Source organism: Toxotes jaculatrix, chromosome 15 (assembly GCF_017976425.1).
Source record: "Toxotes jaculatrix isolate fToxJac2 chromosome 15, fToxJac2.pri, whole genome shotgun sequence".
In the NCBI taxonomy this organism is placed as follows: Eukaryota; Metazoa; Chordata; class Actinopteri; family Toxotidae; genus Toxotes; species Toxotes jaculatrix.
This window is the reverse complement of record NC_054408.1, coordinates 25,673,301-25,696,471: the sequence shown is the minus strand read 5'-3', so window position 1 is coordinate 25,696,471 and position 23,171 is coordinate 25,673,301. Positions and strand designations below refer to the sequence as shown.

Here is a 23,171-nt window from a genome sequence, read left to right as displayed (position 1 = left end):
CGATAGCTAGAGGAAAAGTGATAGCTTTTTTACTATGTACATTTATTTTTTCTTTTTTACTGAATGTTTTACTGTCTGCGTCTGTCTGCGTCCCTCAAATGTTTACACCAAGCTGAGAATTACCTCACAGAATTTTGTTATGTGACTGGTGGACACTGACAGCTGCCGCTTGTAAGACACATGACATGTCATGAATAACAGTGGTAACATGACACATCAGGAATAACAGTAGTAAATAGCCCAGAAGTGGACAATTCAAAGGTCTTTACAAATTAACAGATGAAAGACCCTCATTTCTGAACCTCATTCGCCCCCAATGATTTTGTTCCCTAAGGTTTTAGACTTCAGAGTTGCTCCTCTCCACAAATCTTAAGTGAGCTGCCACTGAGCATAGGAATGACAGAAATTCCAGTGAACACAGTTCCTGATACATTCCTTCTCTGCAGGGTGGGTCGGCTGCTCCTGTCTCAGAGCTGAAGGGCTGGGTTAAAGGGTTTCAGAGGAGGGGTTAACTTGTTACCGAGGAAGAGATCCAGTTGCAGATGACAGCTGAGTGCATACACAGCCAGACGAAAACAGATTTGATCCCGGTACACCAAGGCACAGCTGTAATCTGAGCCACAGAGCTACAAACCTGAGAGAAATGGTGTGACTGATCATCAACGGTAAGTCCTCACTGTTTTCAAGTGGAAAGTTTTAACCTAAGTTGTGTGTTTGAATCAGTGATGATGACTAAATCATCAGATCATTGCATCTTAGCCACAGCATCTGAGACAAGACTTAAAACTAAATATAAAAACAAGTCTTTTTTTTTTTTTAATTTTCTCTTAAACTTGAGACTGCTTTTGCTTTGTGAAGAATCAAACCCACCTTTAGAAAAGCAGAGCTGTTAACCCTGTTTGACAGGCAAACAGCAAAGACAGGAAGAGATTTACGTTCTCAGGCTGTCACAGTGACTCAGCATTTCTCTGTCATTAGATACGGCGCTGCTTTCTCCTAACCAGGAAATAACTAAATAAGGGTTAGTCAAATCTCATGGTCAACATAAATAGACACGGTTTATGAATATTTGTTGTGTCTGTGTGTGTATTGTTGTACTTCCACAAGGTTTTTGGGTCAAGCAACTTCAACTGAGGGATTTATTTAAAATATGAGTATTGTTTTTTTTTAATATAAATATATAAAAAAAATTGTGTTTGTGAATGCTAAACATAAAAGTTGAGAAAACTCAATATTTTACCAGCTTTTATGTGTTTGAGTTTTTAGTCTGAAACTTTCTGAGTGAATTGTTTTTAATCTCCACTTTTTGAAACAAGAAGATTGAAAAAAAAAAAATAAAAATAATATATAACGTATATAACCAAATGTTCCTCACATGATCAATGGTTTCGAACCAAAATTTGTCCACATTTGAGACATGACCAGACACAAAGGTTCTCTGTGCAGGGGCTTTCAAAGTTGGCCAAAGTGAGTCTGTATGGAGTGTGCAAGGTTTGTGGGGGTGTGGAGACAGATGTAGAGTGCATTTCAGAGATTTTTTTGTCTATGTCTCATCGATGCAACTGTTAGATTTACTACAAGGCACATAGACTGTTCACTTCACAGTCCAGTAGTTCAGTATTAACAGACAGTGGGGCCAAAATCTGAAATTAAAAATGTTTTTTCCCATAGGATGGTGGATGCTGGCTTCAGTAGCAGAGCTTCTACTCACAGTTTTATGTTTCTTTCTGTAGCCTGCAGGTATGTGGGGCGGAAGATCCGGGCTGCAGTGAGGGCGGAGAGGCAGCCAGAGAAAACAAGCACCACATCACGCAGACAGGCTAAAGGTGGGTTTGGTACAAATGATTGTGGAGGTCAGGTTTTCATTCTGATTGAAACTATGCCAACTGAAGATACTGAGTCAGTGGTTTACATGGGATGTCATTTAACACGATGGTGTTTACATACACCAAAGCAGGTGTGATGAGGTGATGAGGAATGGTGGGGTTACTGCAGGACAGATGCTCATGGCAGGAAATGAAAGGAAGGAACCGAGTGACATTATGATTACATTAATTAAGTTTTTGGCCCCGTAAGGAGAGTGCAATAAGCTGTAAACACAAAAGTTTACTTAGTTTCAGATAAGTTCAGCATCTGTTTTCATGAAAACCTGTCTTTCTGTGTGGAGAAACAATGAGGAATTTAGAATGGGAATAATATTTCCACTAATATTTCCACTAATTAGAATTTTCTACTACCACATTCAGCATTAGAAAAATTTTTAAGTTAACCTAAACCTGTGCTGGCACAGCTCTAAAACACTGTAGGGTGACCAGATGTCCCGCTTTGTGCGGGACAGTCACGCATGTCCGTTACTTTTCACACGTCCCGCAAATTTAGACGTTGTCCCGCATTGTTATTGACAGTCAGACTCCAGTTTTGAAATGCGAGTTTTATAATCTGGCATTTATCAAATAGGGGGCGGGGCGGGCTGTTTGATCATGTCAATCAAACTGGGACGCGGGTCGCGGTCGCAAGTCAGGTCAAAACGGCATGCAGCGTGAGACATGGATGGAAGCTGAAAGTGCATTGTCTGTGTGGGCCCGGCCTACCTGCAATTGTTGCAGTGATAGAGAGAGCTGAAAGACTTTTGATGGAGCAGAATAGAAATGTTTATTTTTTTTCAGAAGTTCTTTTAGACTACCTTGATGCATTGGTATCCCACATTGTCCCACATTGTCCCACGCAAACGTAGTCTTTGTCCCACATCTGGTGAATTGGGATCTGGTCACCCTAAAACACTGTGGAGATGGAGAACTAAAAAAGACATTGTAAACACGATGTGCTGCCACGTTTCATTATTAATGGGATAATTTCCATCATCATCAAATCAAATCAATGCGTAAAGTTTCAGCATAATCAATGTCCAACAGGAAGTAATCCAGCTCAGGGTTGGTTTTGATCCTCAAAACCAAACAAATGTCCCTTCATGAATCACATGTCCTGCTCATGTTGACCCTAAATTCACATTCCTCCACATTCATATCTACGGTACCTCTGGTTTTCCAAACCAGTGTTATTTCACACAGATACAGCTGTCTGTGAGATGAAACTAAACCAAATTAACTTTTCATAGACATCTTTCTATTTATTCATTTGTAAGTGAATTTGGGAAAAAAAACTGAATGTGTAATCATTTCAATGAAAGCTAATCATCTGTTTCTGCATCCCTCCACTCTGTGTTTCTCTCCCTCTGTCTCTCTCTGCAGCACAAAGGGATAACAGCGTGTGCACTGAACCAGCCTTGATTCCCCAGCCAACGGAGACGGTCGATGTGCTGCAGGAGAATGAGTGTAGATCCTGAAAGTAAACAGAGCTGGAGGGTAGAGTGGAAAGTTCATAATGAGGAGACAAACACATAAAAACACACAAACACAAATCCTGGTTGTTGCGCTTCTTCAGCGTGCCATTTTTATCCAACCTGGTAAGCAACGAAAAAAAACTGGCATTGAAGGTAGTTTCAGACACACGGGTTTGTCACGAAATTCCCACTTCAAAATGGATATGACATGATGCTAGTGAGAGCGTTCGACAGTATTGGTTTGTTTCTCCATTTGTTTTTCAAATATCCTCCCTGTCATGAGATTCATGTGTTCATTCATTGCACTGACTTGCAAATTTGTTCCCTCCACAGTTTTACCCTGACACACAAACACAGACACAACCAGTCATAAAAAAAAAAATAACTAAAATTAAACTCCTCGTTACACTGAACTCCCATCTGCTTCCAGCTCTTAGTTTGTCTTTCCTGCTTGTCCTTTATTCAGTGAAGTGAGCAGTCTGAGTTAGCAAAGAGAATGAAAGGCTGGCCACCAATTCCCCAGTAGAGGAACTGATCAGCCTGGATAATTAAAATACTCTGCTGATGAAGCTGCTCTAAGCCATTTATTTATGAACCTGTTCTTTTTCTCTGTCGCTGTAATAAACTTCAGTTAAAAAAAGAACCTTTGTTGTGTTCTGTGTAAGTTGCAGTGTCAGTCAGTACTTTTGTTGTGTGCTTGTTGAGGTTCAGCTCTTCTTGGCCTTTCAATGCTTTCCCTTAAGTGTTTTGTGACACGCGTATATCGTATTTCCTCAAATAAAAGCTGGGTCTCTGATAATTCAACAATGTAACCATGCAAACAACCTGATCTGTGGTTTGATGGCAATTAGGTGTTCCATCATGATAACACGCCCTCTCATACCATACTCATAACCAACACAGTCATTGCTTCTCACCCACCCTACTTCCAAAATGAAATTCATGCTGAAGCCTTGCTGTTTTGACACACTGGATTAGACAGTATGAGTCACAGATGGTGCTTGACGGGCTTACAGAACGAGGGACTTCCAGGGGGTGTTCCAAGCGTTGCAGGAGGACTGGCAGCATGCAAAGCTGAAACAATTACCTTCAGATCCTGTGATGAATTTTTGGGGTTCTTGGACACTTCTGTCTGCATCAAATGGTCTGAAAATGGCTGAATTTGCTGGGACAGCCAGTCCTGGGCAAACTGACAGTTGTTTGAAACATATGCCAAATGTAGATGATTTTCCTCACAGTGGAATGATTTATTTAAGCTAATCTGGAGGTCTTTTTAAATCCCATGCTAGACCCAGAGGCATCCACAGCCTTTTTCTGAATGCCTTAGGGAGCTCTTTGGCTCTTGGCATGATCACTTCAGATCTTAGATGTCAGAGGTTCAAATAAGACAGGTTCTACCCTCCACCCCCAAGGAGATTTAATTTTATGGATCTGCTTTTTCCATGTGACTGATCTCTTCACCCACATTAAATTAATTAAATTGTTTGTGTCTTCTTCAATCACAAGTGCACAGTCTCTGTCTTGACCCTCTGAATCAACATATTTCATAGTTAAAGTTTAATCCTTTTATCGGTCCCTCAAGCTGGGGAAATTTATTCTCTGCATTTTACCCAAACCAAGTGAACAAAACACACACAACAACAGCCATGGTCGCAGAGGCGGGGGGGGGGGGGGGGGGGGGTGCGTCTCCTTCATCATCACCCAAATCCGTTGTGCATATCCACTGTGCTTGGTCGAGGAATCGAACTGACGGCCCTCCCATCTCCAGGCGGTATTCTCCAAAGCCGCACTCTTAACTTGCTGTTACCTTCTGACCTGCACATCTTAGCAAAGAAGTTGTTTTCACTGAATCGTCTGCATGCTTGTCCTCTCAGTGGGTGATCTGGGTCCTTGGCAAAGTGGTCTTCATGTCCATGTCTGCTTTCACACTCACACCAACATCAGCCTTAGTTCCTCCAGCAACTTTAATGCATCATCTAAGGTGCGCTATATATCTCAGTTACATTAACTGTATATATGCTGAGGATTATATATATATATATAAAAATTTTCACCACGGGGATTAATAAAGTAACTCTTAATCTTAATCTTAACTTCCTCCATACATAACACACATACATAACATACATTCTCTTAACACTGCATATCTTGCTCAAAGGTGTTAAGAGGTGCATTCAGTCCTGACACTGAATGCAAGTCTCTAGCATCCTGATGTACTAAGTATGCATTTAGTGCTGCAACTGCTGCATCATAATCCTCTTCAGTCCCCTTGTGTTGGGCAGAGTTGAATAAACATGGTGTACATCAGTACCTGCTTACATGGTTGAGACTTGAGCTTTTTCCATCAGTTAAAATGCTGTTAGCCATCTTCTGCAATCACACTGCAAAGAGTCGTATGATAAACTTTTCAGATTTTACAGCAGTTATAAGTATCTCATGGAGTCATGACAGCAAGGCAGCCTGAACCTGAAACTACAGCAGCTTAATTAAATTTCATTATTCACACCTGCACTTTTCCTGCTGTGTCATGTCAAAGTGTCATCTGTGAAAAGGAAAGTGTGTGTGTGTGTGTGTGTGTGTGTGTGTGTGTGTGTGTGTGTGTGTGTGTGTGTGTGTGTGTGTGTGTACACAAAACAGGCAGGCAAGTTTGCACACACACACACAGACAGTGGATGCTGAGGATTAATTTCAGACAGTGTGAAATCAAACAAGATCTGATCCGTGATGCTCAGTGTCTCCAGACAATATTAGAAGACAAGGTAGAACAATTACCTCTTCTACTGAAACCCTGTGGCTTACACACATATAGACACACACACAGACACATACACACTAAGGGGAGCCAATTAGATCCCTGTCTTCACAGTGGTGTGGTGTGTTTTCTACACATCATCACACCTGAAGAAGGAGAGAACACAATAGAAGAGGTGGTGCTGCAGTCTGCAGAGGTACATATCAACAGGTACAAAAACAAAACAAAACAACAAAACACTGAAGGAGGCAGGAAAAGTATCCAGATGCTCTAGAAGTGGAGTAAAAGACACCCTGAAACCCAGCACAGTCATTTACTATGGGGAATGCAATTCATTTTCAGGGCGGGCATACAAACCCGACAGTCCTGTCTGTGGTTCAGACAGCAGAAGCTCTTTGGTTGAGGTTCAGGAAAGATGGTGGTTCATGTTAAATGTAAAAAAATAGTTCACATCCAGTTAAATGCCAGGGGAATCTGCATATTTGGATTATAGATACAGATGTAGACGAGGAGATGACCCTCTTGTTTTGCCATCAAGTAGCACATCGGATCAGAGTTCCTTAATATGGTGTGGGTGTTGTCCTCCCATCGTTGTTGTTGAATAAATATGATTTCAGATGCTTATAGGCTGTACTTGCCTAAACTAGATACCATCAAAAAGGTAAATTACGAGAAACGTTTTTGAGAGAGCGAGTTGGGAAAATTAGGTAGGCAGAAAATGAAACACTCGTATACTCATTTCTCCTGATGTCAACAGTGGAAAACAGTATTTGATCCAAGCTGTGTGCAATAATCAAATAACCCAGTGATGTCCCCTGCCATCATTGTAGGGTGGAAATCCTGTCATGTCATCATCTGCCGCTTACCGGGGTCCAGACCCAGGTCGCGGGGGCAGCTCCCACCCAGTCCACAATGCACCAAAGTCCTACAGTACCTCCCACGGGTGGTGAGCCCCTGGGACCTGGGACTCACGACCCCGAGAGTTTGAGTCTCGTGCTCTACCAACTGAGCTAACCGGGCAGGGGGAAATCTAATCCTTAAAATGTACATGGACCATCAGCTTAAAAACAACTACTTGTTTATTTTTCTATACAAATCAGCAGCTTTGAGCAGACAGATACTTGGCTTTAAGGAAACTCCTAACCATCAGTGACACTTTCTAATTCATGACTTACGAAGTAGTTCCATAGAGAGAATTGTGTTACGGATACATTGGAAGGAAACAAGACTGTACAGAACATGAGAGTAACAATTATACACTGTAGTGTTATAAACACTGGGTACCTGTGGGCTGGCAAGTCAGCTATGTGGCTCACCTTGTTGGCCTAAATGGCATCAAACCTCAATCCAATCCACGGCAGGGGGATCCTGCAAAGGGATCCATAAGAATGCCAACTCCTCCAGCCCACCTCAAGTACAACACGGGTGCATGGAAATCTATTGAAGACAGACAGGCTGAGACAGACAGGGGAGTGCTGGTATCACAGGCTGAAATCACACATAACTCTAACACCCTTCTGTTCCCTCTTTCAGCTCCTCCCCAAAGAGTCATTCGGGTTAGCTAGTGACTGGAAATGTTGTACTGCCTCCTTTTGCACCTTTGCACCTTACTGCTTTTTCAGTAGTTGCCAAAGCCAATTGCCATCACCAACTAAAGTACTGGACTATAAGATGAAAAGGACAGACAGCAAAAAAAGGCCATGTGCTTCATTCCACACTTCTAGCACTGAGCTAATCCTCCTTCTTGCCATCACCAAGACAGCTGCTTCTTTCACCTATAAATTCAAATCTATAGGGTTTTTGATCAGCAAAATCCCAACAGACACACCCTCACCCATTCCAGTTTTAGAGTATATGATTCTGTAACCATTTGGAAACAGGAAGGTGTGACCAAAGGGCATGATGAAAGTTGTTTTATCCTTCCTTTATTGATCAGATCAACAGTTAACATGGATCCAAAAATCTTAACTGAATGGTGAATCATACAAAGACTCTTACAACACCCAAGAGCAATAACAAACTAAGTGACCTTGGCCTTGATAAGAGGTTAAATACCTCTCCACCAGTCAGTCAGAACTGACAAAGCCTCATGGGTGAGAGGTAAAACGTCCTTCAGATCTACAACCATGACCAGGATGACTACGAATCTTCACAGAAATCAGAACAAAAATAAAATCTAAACTTGATGGTGATATTACACCCTGAGGCAACTGGCACAACAACAAACAACTAACATTTCCCCCTCCAAATTGTTTGGTAAATATCTACAACATAGCTACAATCAAAGCTGTGTCAAAAGACAGCAAACCAAGCTACACTCCTACAAGACAAACTCAGAGAGCAGTAATGTCTGCTAGAGGAGGTGGAAACACACCAACCTGATCCAAGCCAAGTTACCAATGAGGCTTAATTAAACAAAGGTTAATTAACAAATACTTTTATCTGGGACAAGCTTCTTCTATTTGTCACAACCCAGATCAAAACATATGGCAGTCAGATGAGGCCTGGCTTCTATAGGCTCAGGGAGGGCTGAGTTGGGTTATGATGCCATTTTGGATTACTGCAAGTTTCACTTTCATCAGGTGACAGACACTGTGGCACATGTGGCCATGTCTTGTCATTGGACAAAGAGCGGATGTAATATTGTGAATAACTTTTTCTACCATAACACAACTATGTGAAATTTTACTATAATTTATATAATTGATCCACTCAGTTCAGTAACATTTGGAAAGGCTTGTTGAGCCATATGATTAAATTCCTTTATTCAATTCATGTGTGCATCAGCTGGCAGGCAGAACTCTTGAACACACATGCTTTCAACCTGTTTGACTGGAGAGGGATTCTAATTATACCAAACTGAACAAGACAGCAGGTAAACATGGAGGACGTGTTACATTTACATTAAGCAGGAAACAGGAAATTAGGAAAAGAAGCCTAAACATATTCATGGATGTGCTATTGAACTGATGCAATTACTGCTGTGGAAATGAACATTATGCTGAATTTTACCACATGAGGTATCACAACAAAAATAATTCCACCCCTCCTCAGAGTTTTCCCCCAACTGTTATTAGCAACAGGCCTTTATTTGTTCGTACTGGCCACTGGCTGTTATTTGACTACCAGGTTTTATAGACCATACTCTAGCTTTTCCAAAATACTTTGCTCAGCTTCTATAAATCAGTAGCGCAGTGGGCAAAGCACACATAATCAGTTGCTTAAGGCTGCACTGTGGTGACACAAGGGCAAAGGCTACACAAGCTAAACTGTCCAAACAGAAATCCTCTGATGAAACGGTCTAGCAGGCATTTAGCTTTACAGTCATGTTGATTTGACCCAGCAATTATGTGTTGTTTTCTATACAGTCTGGGCTGAGAGATGGTCTGTAGTCTGTTTAACACAGGTCTATTTTGGTACCATCAGTGTAAGACTTTGATTCAGCGGGCTATAAAGAAATCCGGATTGTTTCCACTGCAGGAAAACTTGACAAATCAATTCTGTGGACAAATAATGTGTTGCACATGTGTTTCACCAGTGAAAAAGGCTTTGTTTGACTCTGCTGCTGCCAAAAAAAAAAAAAAACAGCAGCTTACTAGAGCTCTGTGTAGTATGTAGCTGGTATATTGACATGAGCCCTTTTGCTCGAGCCCTTTCTCTCTGTCAGTGTTGCTTTACAGTCCATCCGCTTCACTACACTTGCTCTTCAACCTTGTTGGAGTCCACGTCCACAGCAGGAGCTACCCGCATGGGCCTGCAGCAGCCGGCACAGACATACTTGAGGAAGCAGAGGTAGGCACTGCCAGACATGATAATGGTGATGATGATGATGATAGTGGCGCCAAAGGCTGGCGATACGGCATCTTCCAGGACAGACTTAAGGCCACCCATGCCGATCCCACCAGACCCTGCACTTAGCAGGCTCTCATCAGGCTCACTGGCAGCTTGACCTGGAAACAGAGAGAAGAGATTAAAGATTTGGTTTTACAAATATCAGAACATTATCTTCTAGAGCCTTACTGATGATCTGATTCTTCAGCATAATCTGGATGTTTTTGGTTTATGTGAAAAAAAGCTTAAACCAAATGTTTTATTGGTGGTCCTGGTGCCTGTCACTGCAGCGACAGGCACTGTTGAAAACTGCACTAGTGATTTAAACACAGTTGCCGGGCGCAGCATTTTTCTCTCACTTAATCAGTAACAACAAATATAATCCTAGGTTTCTTTCTGACACTGTAGCCAAACCTACTGAAAAGGGAGAGGTGTTGAAAATTTCTTATAAATTCTGAACATTTAGAATTAATGCAAGATTACTTTCTGTTGACTTCCCATCAGCTTTTAACATGATGCTGTTATAGTTTAGTAGATTTCTATGGACCCAAAGGCAGACTTAGATTTGAAGACCGGTGTGGATTCAAACAAAGTGAGTAACCAACTTAATGCTCTATTTAAAATTAGAATAAAAACTAAGGGATTCTGGAAATGAACTAGTGTAGGTCACATTTGGAAGTGAGAGACAATCAGGTCAGAGAGGATGCTCAGGTCAGAGGTCTGCAGCAGAAAAAATCATGTCACACTCCTCAGAGGCATGACTCAGACAAATCTGAACACAGAGGCATAATACACATCATGTTTTGACTGAGTATGACTTAAACGTCCATAAGAAACATACTACTCATAAGTTGGTCTGTCAGTGTCAGACCTGTAAAAGTCCTGGTCTACAGAGAGGAGTAATCAACCTATTCATTGTATCTTTACCTTGTACATCATTCCATGTCTCCCAAGCATAAAATCACAGTCAGAGCTGTTACCTGTTTACTGTTAGAAGGAAATTTGATGGTCAGATGCAACATGAAAAAATCAATATCCATTCCTTTTTTTTTTTCAATACAGTACATCTCTCCTAATTAGCCCTGACTCTCTGCTGGATGCATCAAGTTCTTCTGGAAGATAAGTAGGTGCTTTTGTAAAAGCTCTGCCCTCTAAAGAGTGTTTGTTCGGATCATCAGCAGAATAGCTCTCATTAGAAGACAATAAATCCATCAAGCAGCACACACATCAGACCACCTGGAACCTCCAGTCACAGTTCCACTTCATCATTCTCTCAGTCACAACATAAGTTCTTCAGTTCTTTTTAATGTGAATCAACCTTCAGCTGGGATATATATATATTTTTTTTAAATCCACACAAATATGCAAGAACACATCAGCTTCATGAACAGTCCCTTTCCAAAAATCACTAAATGACTTTTAACCATCATGTTACTAAGCTGGTCAAGTCCTATTTTCTTCAACTAAGAAATATATGGCTAAATTAAGATGTATCTTCTGCTGATCTCAAACTAATCCACTCTGTACTACTGCAATTCCCTCTACTATAACATCCCTCCCCTGGCTTTCTGTGAAATTTAGAATAAACTATCACATGATCATGATCATGATCATGATCACATATCAGGCACTACATGACCTTTCCCCCAGTTACATATCTGACCCCCTTGTTCCAGCCACTCACGTCTTCAGACCTCAGCCTTTTATCCATCCCCTGCTCCAACTGCACAGTAAATGGTGATCACACCTGTTCTAGCTCCAGTTGTCTGGAATCATTTTACCCAATCTATCAAATTTGCTCAATCTTTGGACTGTTGTAAGAGGCATCTAAAAACCCATCTCTAGAGAAAAGCCTTGTTATAGTCCTCTACCCCTGTCTCATGCTGTGATTTGTTTTAGTTCAGACTGTCTCTCACTGCACTGTTTTCTTTTGTAATTTATTACTTTATTTATTCATTTATATTTTTTGTGTGTATTTGAAGTACTTTGTGTGTTTCTATCACCTGTCACTTGTATCCAAGACCATAGGTGAGGGTCAGCACATAAATCAGCTTGTAAAATGAAAGCTTTGCCCTCCAGTTCAGCTGTCTCTTCACTGCAATGGTCCAGCACAATGTCCGCTTTACTGCTGATGCTGCACCGATCCACCTGTTAGTCCCCCGCTCCATCCTACCAACACTCCTGAACAACACCTTAAAGATACTTAAACTCTTTCACATGAGGCAGAAACTCTGTCCCCACCCATATGGAGCACTCTGCCATTTGCCTGCACAAAACCATGGCCTCAGACTTGGAGGTGATGACCCTCATCTCAGCTGCTTCACACTCGGCTGAAAACCAGCTTTGAGTGTGGACAATAACACATGTAGAAAGAGCTCTGGCATTGGCAGCTCTCATGTGATCACAATCTTCAGCCAAGCAAAGATTATTATTAGAACGGTTCTATATGGGTTAGGGGGTTAGGGTCTATATGGCAGATCGACTGCAGTGAAAATTATGGAAGATACTGGGATATTTCTAATCCACATGTCATCATGTCTCAACAGCAGAAGAGGTCATCCAAAATTTGACATAAAATAGTTTGACATTTTTTCAGAAATAACAGAAGCTAGATACCATGATCGCATCTGTACAGCAACTATATAGTTGTTAGCTTAGCTTAGCACAAAGACAGGAAACAACTCACCTGGCTCTGTGTAAAGGTAACAATAGTCTGCATGTTGTTAAAGCGCACTAACATGGTCTATCTCATTTACTCTGAACTATTTCTCCTAGTGATGACTTTATGAGCTTCTTCAGCAACAAAATAGTGGACATTAGAGATAGAATCCATCTTATCCTGCCTACAACTGTTAATGATGTAGGTGTGTCAAGAACATCTTATCCTGCCTACAACTGTTAATGATGTAGGTGTGTCAAGGACAGCATCTTTAGAAATGTCTACCAGTCCTGATTTGTTGTTAGACTGTTTCTTTCCGATAGACCTCACTGAATTGACTTCAATAGTTTCGAAATCTAAATCATCAACATGTCTTTTAGATCCTATCCCAACCAGACTTCTTAAAGATGTTTTGCCTTTGATTGGCACTAACATATTAGACCAGATAAATCTCTCTTTGGTAACAGGATATGTTCCACAGGCTTTTAAGGTTGCAGGTATCAAACCTTTATTTAAAAAGCCTTCTCTGGACTCTGACATTTTGGCAAACTATAGACCTATATCCAGTCTCCCCTTTAATTCTAAAATTCTTGAAAAGGCTGTTGCAACTCAGTTGTGTGACCATCTACATAGGAATGGTTTGTTTGAAGTTTTTCAGTCAGGATTTCGAGTTCATCATAGCACAGAAACAGCACTGGTGAAAGTTACCAGAGGACAAAGAATGACCTTCTCATAGCATCAGACAATGGACTCGTCTCTATACTTGTCCTGCTAGATCTTAGTGCTGCATTTGACACTATTGATCATAGTATCCTATTGGAAAGATTGGAACATGTTATTGGGATTAAAGGAACAGCACTAGGCTGGTTTAAATCATACCTATCAGATAGATACCAGTTTATTCATGTTAATGATGATTCCTCCATATATACCAGAGTAAGTCATGGGGTTCCACAGGGTTCTGTGCTTGGACCGATATTGTTCACCTTATACATGCTTCCCCTAGGCAATATTATCAGGAAGCATGGACTAAATTTCCATTGCTATGCGGATGATACCCAGCTATATTTATCTATGAAGCCAGACGAAACAGATTAGTTAGCCATACTTCAGGCATGTTTTAAAGACATAAAGGCCTGGCTGACCTGTAACTTTCTTCTTCTGAATTCAGACAAAACTGAGGTTATTTTGTTTGGTCCCAAACACCTCAGAAACAGTTTATCTAATCATATAGTTACTCTTGATGGCATTAATGTATTAACTTATCTTCATTGGCTTCCTGTAAAATCCAGAATTGATTTTAAAATCCTTCTCCTTACATATAAGGCCCTCAATGGCCAGGCTCCTTCATATCTCAAAGAGCTGATAGTACCATATTATCCCAACAGATTGCTTCGTTCCCAGAATGCAGGTTTGCGTATGGTTCCCAAAATCTCTAAAAGTAGAATGGGAGGCTGAGCCTTTAGCTATCAGGCCCCTCTCCTGTGGAACCAACTGCCAGTTTGGGTTCAGGAAGCAGACACCCTCTCTAATTTTAAAATTAAGCTTAAAACCTTTTTGTTTGACAAAGCTTATAATTAGTTGTAGTTACAGTCCTAGTTATTATGACTAAACTTATAGTTAGTCACAATTATCTCTATAGACACTGTTACAGTTAAGCCCTTAGTAGGGCTGGCTCAGGCAACTGAACCATCCCTTAGTTATGCTGCTATAGGCCTAGGCTGCTGGGGGACATCCCATGATCTTCTGTGCACTTCTTCTTCTCTCTCTTTCTCTCCTCAGACCCCCTCTCACATTTATTAGTCTTTATTACATGTCATTAACTCTGTGTCCTCTCTGTCCCGTAGTCCTGTGTTTGTTTCTCTCTGGTCTCTCTTTCTCTGTACCTTTCTGCAGGTATCTCTGGCTCCGGACCTGCATGTTCTATGTTCCTGGCTCCACCCACCTGCTGCTGTTTATTGTTTACAATGATCCATTTCACATTTCACATTTTGTAATGTAAATAATTACCAGTCATGACAGCTTCTTGCCTCTGTGTTCTGTTTCCCATCATAACTGTAACCTGCTGAGCACACATTATCCACTAACTGTTCACTAACTGTAATCTAAATGCTGACCCTCTAACATTGTCCATTGCCAGTCCTGTTTGTATTATGCTGTATGTCTTTCTCCTCCTCTCCTCCATTCCTAGCTGTCCTATCTTCCTCCTTTTCCTCCTTTCACCCAGCCCGGCCATCAGCAGGAGGGTCCCCCATCTGAGCCAGGTTCTGCTCAAGGTTTCTTCCTGTTAAAGGGAGTTTTTCCTTGCCACTGTCGCCTTAAGTGCTTGCTCTGGGGTCAGGCTCTGGGTCTCTGTAAAGCGCTTTGAGACAATTTTGATTGTGAAAGGCTCTATATAAATAAAATTGAATTGAATTGAATTGAATACAACTCCCACTGTGCCGTAAATTGACATTTTCAAAGTCTGCGTTCTAACACTTTTCCAATTCAAATTCTGCATCTGGCCAAGTACGGATCAAGCATCCCAAAGTGTTCTCGTGTCCCGAAATGCTCTGTGCACCAACCAGCAGCAATGCCAGAGATTTTGATCCAAAGCTGTTTTGGCTTTTTTGTTCTACTATATCACTTGATTAAGTCTTGGTATTTTTTTTATACGGGAATGTTTCCATTGAGATTAAAAATATGTCATCAGTTAATCAAAATAATGCCTGTTTGAAATTTTGCCTCTGCCTTTTTTAAGTGTGCAGGTCATCTCACGAGCTCACAGTCTGGCTCACCATTTCAGTAATTTATGGCTGGCTCTGCTGTCAGTCCAGTTAATATGAAGTGCATTAAATTTTGTTTGATTTTTAATACACAAATACACAATCTTTTACTACCCGCACTGTCAGTTCCACAAAAACTCTGTCACACACAGTTGTGTTAAAGTGCAATCACCAGTGTGATCACCATCAACAGCTGCTGATGCTGTAGCAGTTGAAAATAGTCCTCCTGTCCTCAGGGGTCTGGACTCTTGAGAGTTGACTGAATGACCTGACTGAGAAAGACCTGTTTTTACAGTTTTGTACAAAACCTAATTAGTGTGCTTCAGAGGTGTTGGCAGGTGGATTTCATTGTGTAAAACAGCTTCATATTTGAGACGTACAAATGTTGAGGTTCTGTGTTTGTTCTTGACCTCTCTTCATCAACATTCATTTGGTAGCTTTTGTTAAGCTTGTTCACTTTGAGATGCAGTTGAAAAAGTTACTACATGGTCCTTGAATTTAGTTAAAGAGTAAAAAAGATGTAAAATGTGTCACATCTAACAGATTGATCCTGAGGTTGTAACACAGAAGACCTCTCTCATTTTCCATGACAACTTCTGTTCTCCACCAAATCTTTTCCATAAGCCAGAGACAAGCTGACTGTGAGAAGATACACTCAGCACAGAGACAAGAAATAGCTATCTCTAAAACATTTCTGTGATGCAGAGCTGTTGTCGCACTTGCATAATCGCCTCACATGTATTGGCAGATGGTAGTGCTGTGCAGCGACTGCTTAACAAACACTGTGTGTGGTTTATCCTTGTAAATGAAATGAAATCCAATTATGTTCAGCACACAGACTAAGAAGCAGAAAGACTGAATAAAGGCAGAGTCTCTGAAGCACCACATCCAGCCAGAAACTGGAATATCCAAGTCCAGTTACTTCTGTTAGCATCAGCAACACACACGTTTCAATACTGAGAAGAAATGTGACAACTCTGACTCTAAAAGAATATGCATTGTAAGCAGATGATGCTTCGCCCTGAGCACAGGGCATAATGTAACTTTCCCTCACTTTCAAAGAGGTTTAGTTAACGAAGGTTCCTTTAAAACGTACTGTCTCCCATGGTAGAATATTTGTGTATTTTTAGCCAAGCTAGCAGAGTGGCTCTGGATGGCTATGGTGATCTGTCAGCTGTGTCAGCACCTTGGACCACACTGACATGGTAATAGACAAGAGAATACAGTATCATTGCAGGTGAGGATACATTTACAATGATAATGGTTTATGGGTACAACACAGAATGTTCTTCTGGAGAATGTGATGGTGTTTTCTGTTCAAACCTGAGGAAAAGCACAGGTAAACTTTAAGGCGGAGTCAGTCGTGTATGATGGAGAATCCCAGTGTGATGACATGTTGCAACCAGGGTCTCTGACACTAACTTGACATGCAGTTGTTGAGTTGCTGCCTTCATCAGTGTGACGGCTCTATTCACACATGACCATTACATTTAGCTCCAAAGTTCTGACCACAGTTCTACACCAGATATTAACAACATCAAGGAAGACACATAGTCTCAATTGTCTCAAGGGGCTTTGATGGATTTTATGACTTTTTCATGAACTTAAAAAAAAAGATATCGCCACTTGATTAATGGCCATCATCAGCGCTGCATGGTGGTCTAAACAACCCTGTAGATTCCCACCAACTTCATAATTAAGTTTCTTAGCTGAACTGCCAGTTGAAGAGTTAACAGGTGAAAGCAGATGAATTGTCACCAGTGCAACTTCAAAATTTGAGTGAGAGCATAAGCTCTGATAGCAGCTAAAACTGGAAGTCAAAAAGTGATGATACCAGTTAAAATGTCAGCATTTAACAGGAGAGTGGTGTCAGTTCAAATGTAAGCAATGAAAGCGCTTGAGGTTTGAGTTGAAGTGTAACCTCTTCAGGCAGTTAAACTGCAGATTAACAGGTTAAGATATGAACGTGGTTGTAAAGAGATGAAGTGTCAGTTGATGTCTAAGTGATGAAATGTGAGTTCTTCAAACAGCTGAACCCAAAGTTAAGAGATGCTCTTAATGAAAGCTTTTAATATGATGGTTAACTGAAAGCAGATGAAGTGTCTGCTGAAGTGTAAGCTCTGAATGTTTTTAATTCAGTTCAATTTTACCATTGCTGTTTTTCATATTGTTCAAATTCACATTTCATTGAATTCAATTCATTTTCAAGTCAGTGCCATTTCAGTAATTTATAGGAACAATACACACAGATAATTAATAACAGCCACTGAAGACATTTACAGAAGCACATTTTCTCACACTCATCATTGTGTTAATGAGGTGTGAGCTAACATGACAGGTCAAATAAAAAGCTGTACGTCAGTAACCTCAAAGCAAATTAAAAATATGCCTGTACAGGCTCAACACTAAAGATGAGGGGGGTCAGTGCATGCACTCACATGGGAATAAGATACAGTACTGTATATCTTACACTGTACTGTGGACTGAGGGAATGAAAACTGCACATCGTACCTGAACTCCTCTTTAGTTTCTTGGTCTTAATATTTAAGACGCTGAGCTAATATTACAAACAATGAAAGCAAGAACAGATAAGAGGACAAATTAATATTGTGTGTTGACACAATTAGAAGCTGTAGAAGCTGGGTAGCTCAGAATTCTTTAGATCATTATCATTATTATTATTATTATTATTATTATTATTATTATTATTATTACAACTCACTACACATTTGGTCAATTTGGCACATGCTAAAGCATAATGTCAGTTTAAGGGTTACCACGGAAGCAGTCAGAGCAGTCTATCCTTCTGTTGCTGTGAGACCGTGTGGAAGAGAGACCGGTGGCAATGTTAAGGTGAGTGCATGAAGGGAATGTCTGCCAGCAGTGGAGTGACAGTGTGTATGTGCTGTGTTGCTCCACAACATAGTCACATTGTAAAGAAAGACAGGGGAGGGCCAGAAGAACGAAAAGTGCTATGATGAGATTGAGATGATGAGATAAGGACATTTTTCACAGTCATTATTACATGTGATCCACTTCAAATAATCTGCTGTTGCTGTCACTCAGAGCTACTGCTCCTATCCTTTCCATTTCAGTAACCTCATTACATTATACTCATAACTTTATTTACTCATGTAATTCCTGCTCATATTATACCATAGTTGCTCTTAATGCTGCTCATTTGACATAATTATAATTATTAACAATAATAAGTATTCTAATTCTGCTTTAATTTTGGAGAATGTATCCTGCCACATGATCCACAGTCACTGTGATGTGTGGCAGGTGGAAATTCTGGTGTACACCTCCTGACTCAGGAGAAGTAAGTAATCTACCATTAAGTTACTTACTTCCTCTTTTGTATATGACTGCAGAACACATCTATCTTGTTCATGCTCCACTTATTAAATTCTGCTTGTCTTGCCTTCCAGACAGCTGCTCCATGTTGTTCCAGGCAGTCAGCAGTGATATCCTGCAATATGGTGTTTACAGCAACTCACACATTTACAACCAATCAGCTGAACAAAGATGAATAGCTGTCCCTCTGACTGAATCTGTCCCCTTGTTGTTGAGATCTGTCTGATTCAGACTGGTTAGCCTGTACTCATTGCTTCTCGTTGCCTTATTTTCACGTCTGTGTTCAATACCTTTGTACTTGTTTTTGTGTCTCTGCCCTCATTTGTTTATTACTGCGGTGATTTTAGCCCTAATCTGTCGTGGTGTTTGTTACCATTGCTGTTTTTCATATTGTTTTTTTTTTCAGTTCAATTCAGTCCAATTCAATTTTATTTATATAGCGCCTTCCACAATCAAAATTGTCTCAAAGCGCTTTACAGAGATCCAGAGCCTGACACCAGAGCAAGGACTTGAGGCGACAGTGGCAAGAAAAAACTCCCTTTTAACAGGAAGAATCCTTGAGCAGAACCTGGCTCATATGGGGGACCCTCCTGCTGATGGCCAGGCTGGGTGAAAGGAGGAAAAGGAGGAAGATAGGACAGCTGGGAATGGAGGAGAGGAGGAGAAGGACATGCAGCATATAAAACATTATACAAACAGGGTTGGCAGTGCACAGAAGAAAAAAGCTGTCATGATTGGTAATTATTTACATTACAGTTGGCACAGAATATTAATCCAAAATGTATCTATAACAGAGTGGAACATTAAGCATAGTAATGTGTTAGAAATGGATAATTGTAGACAATAAAGAGCAGCAGGTTGGTGGAGCCAGGACCACAGACAGATAACATGCAGCTCCAGATATTGTAATATTCTTATTGATGTAAAAAAGTTTGTGATTTTGTATCTGCGAAAGGTGCTGTACAAATAAACTATACTTGCCTTACTACAGCAGCGGCAGTACATGGCCATTTTTGAGTGACATACAGTATCGTCATCTCTTAAGTTGACAAACAGCAAGCAGTTGCATATTTCCACATCACACAGCAGTTACAGGGCTCTGTTTTTGGTCTCTACCAGCTCCTGAGGGAAATATCTGGCTCTTTAGCTGCTAAATGCTCCACTGTGTTCACCAGCTGCTCCCTGACTGTGTCTGCCTGCCATTTAATTGTGAGCAGGATGTGCACAGTGGGTCATTAGGGCTTTTTCTCTGAAGTAGCTGCCAGCTGCTGACAGCCCCAAGAATGAACCACCACAGCAAGGCTCTGGCCTACACAGCTAAACAGGAGACTGACACGCGTCTTAAAGCTACATACAGCTGAGAGGAGCTGCATTTTCAACTCATTATTCTCTGCAGGTTCATCACTACCAGAGACTCCTTTCATATTGTAACATTGCTTTCACATTATCATTTCATATATAATTATCATAAAACATATTGATTACAACCACTTTAAACATATTGTTATGTAAGAGTAAAAGCCAAAAACTTTAACAGTTTAAACCACCTGTTAAAACTGATTTCTCAGGTCTTCAGTTTTCATTTGTGTCATGTTCTTGGACCTCAGTGTGTTTCCTTTGCAAATTTCTTGCAATTTCTTTTAATGAGGATTGAGAGGCCTATAGAATGTCTCGAGTTCCTACTACTTCCTTCAAACTACAAGATGCAACATATGTTCAGCCTGTTTGCAGGGACCATCTTCTATGCTGTGGTGTGCTTGGGGAGCAGGCACAACAGCAAAGGATGCCAACAGACTCAATAAACTCCTAAAGAAGACTGGGTCTGTCACTGATCCAAGCTGGCCACACTGGAGGAGGTGGCTGAGGACTGACTGACTAGACAGCATTGCCAGAGCTACACTGCCAACTGGACTAAAACCTGGAATAGATGATACCTTCTTTGGCAGATGTTTGGACAAATAGCAATAGATTTAAGTCTTCTGAGGGAGCTGTGTGAAACTTTAGGTCTGATTTATCAGCCATGCATTTAGGAGCACTCCTGACATGCTTATGCAGAAACCCATCGTGGCAGAAAAAGAGCATTACTACAAGTTAATGAGATGCACTGCAGAGCACAATACAGTGTTGCTGAAGGGCTGCTAGCTGAGGTCTGTGTAGGAGGCACTTTACAATCCCAAGCTGAAAAGGTTTTCTCATCAAATCTAACACCGAGGAGGTGGACTTGCCCTCCTCCTCGACTCATGGCCTGATAAATAAGGCCCCAGATCTTTGTCACAATTTTTTTTTTCTGAAGACCTACATTATACATAATACAGGATGTCTGAATTAGAAAGACTAATGGGTATGCCATTCAGCTCTCCTGTAATTGAAGAATTGTAAAAGAATGGCTAACAGTGCTTTCTCTCATATACTTGGATACAGTTTAGTGGAAGCTATGTGTATATGTGTATCTGCACACTCCCTTGATGTGACTTCACACACCTGGGAAATCATTCACAGTGATCTCTGATAACGATGATCTTTAGTCTTAACTCACAACAAGACTGACTAGTAAGCAGTAGATTTGGACAATGGTGAAAAGAAGTAAATTCCATTTTCTGCTACTTTATACTTTATCTTTAGCATCAAACACTGTAGTTTTTACTGTACTATTTAGATTTTACTTCATATATGCTGCTTGTATAAAACCTGTAACGGTAAACCTGTGCAGATCAGCTCCACCTTGTCCAACTGTACCATTTCAGTGCAGCTCACACATGAATGGATCTGAAATAAAAATCCTATCATAAGTATAATGATAGCACATGAGCACTTTATTTGGTACCTAAGTACATGTTGGTGGTGAAATCCTAATAAGCAAATTTTAACAGCTAAAACCCAGAAGATGAAAAAAACACAAGAACAGGAGGTGTTAGCCATGACAGCTGCTCTGAGAGGCTGTACAGAGGCACAGTAGTGCCATGAGCTTAGTTCAGGGTGCTACCATGCTAACATTTACTAATTTTGCCCTAAACATAAAGCACAGGTGAGTCTGGTGGGAATGTCATTATTTGGCCAAAATATGGTTGTTTAAGTCTTTGCCGTGAAATTTTGACCTGGTGATGGCGCTGGAGGAAAAGTCAGTTGATCACCAAAGTTACCTACAGTTCACTCCCCAGTGGAACTTGAATGCTTGAACCAAATGTCACAGCAATACTCTGGGGACAATGATTATCTGGACCAAATTTCATAGTAATTTGTCCAGTAGTTGATATTTCAGTCTAAAAAAATCAAAATGAAGGACTGACAGAACAATGGACAGACACACACCTTTGACTGGAGAATCACACAAAATTATAATCAAAGCAGTATTATTTCCAAATGCAGGAAGGCATGACTGTCATTTTAGTCCACCTTTCTTTAAATGCAGGACATGTAGTATTTTTACACTGTATACAGCCAGTTAACAATTTGAATACTTCATCACTGAATGTGGACATGAACAGCACTGACTGACTGACACCAGTGCAACCAGCCCTGAACACCTGTGACATTTTGACGAAATGACAAGAAAATCATTAGTTATAATGGGGCTGAGGAAATAGTGGCTAAAGATGCCATTAGAATAATTACAGTCCACAGGAAAAGGCAGGCAGCTCACACTGATTTTAATGTGTCACATCCTTTGAATATGAACTACAGTGATGTGATACATGTGTGGGGAGTCTCAGACAGTAACTCCACTCCATGCATGACACGCTAAAGCACTGTCATCTATGAACGCCTCTGCTGCACCTACTGTACAACAACTCATGTCAGGATCAATACCTACTTTTATGACAAATTTAATTGGTAGAGAAAATGGAAATCGGGGCTTTTCAGCGGTGATCGGAGGGAAATAAGAGTCACAGCATTAGAAAGTTGAGAAGACAGGGCTTATATACTCACAGAACACAGCCGGGAACGCCACAGAGACGAGGAGGAGAGCGTTCACCAGAGAAAGACGCTCCGGCAACATCTTCCACGGGTTCCTGCGCGAGAGGCGAAATATCTGCAAGGAAAAGCAAGTGTGTGTTCCAGTTTATCTGTTCAGCGCGGGAATTACTCTGTTTTAATTAAGATTCAGTCAAGCCGAACATCTGAGTCTATAGTAATTCCATGATCCACCATAAGGGCTGAACTGTGGGGAGATTACAGCCGAGATTCACAAACACCAAGCACTGATTCCTACTTTAAACCCACTGCATGCAAAGAGCAGTTACACTGGATCCTGTGCACAGATTCTATCTGGATTCTAATGCTGGATCCTGTACAGGAACAGTGGATCCCTGTGGAGAGACACTAGATGAGCAGAGATACTGGACAGATTTCACTATTCATTACATGTTGAGACCACAGGACATGTCGAAGATGAAGCAGTAAAAACGCACTGTTAACTCTCCGTTTCAAATATGGATACTAATACGGAGCGTAACATATACACTATAT

The 23,171-nt window shown here is 40.8% G+C and overlaps 1 long non-coding RNA gene across 1 annotated transcript; it reads left to right on the top strand.

Moving 5' to 3' along the window:
* Positions 1 to 508: 508 nt before the first annotated feature.
* LOC121194252 lies at positions 509 to 3,765 on the top strand. The gene is made up of 3 exons (XR_005895364.1): positions 509 to 665; positions 1,734 to 1,826; positions 3,249 to 3,765. It is a non-coding gene; the product is annotated as an uncharacterized LOC121194252 (long non-coding RNA).
* The last annotated feature ends 19,406 nt before the right edge of the window (positions 3,766 to 23,171 follow it).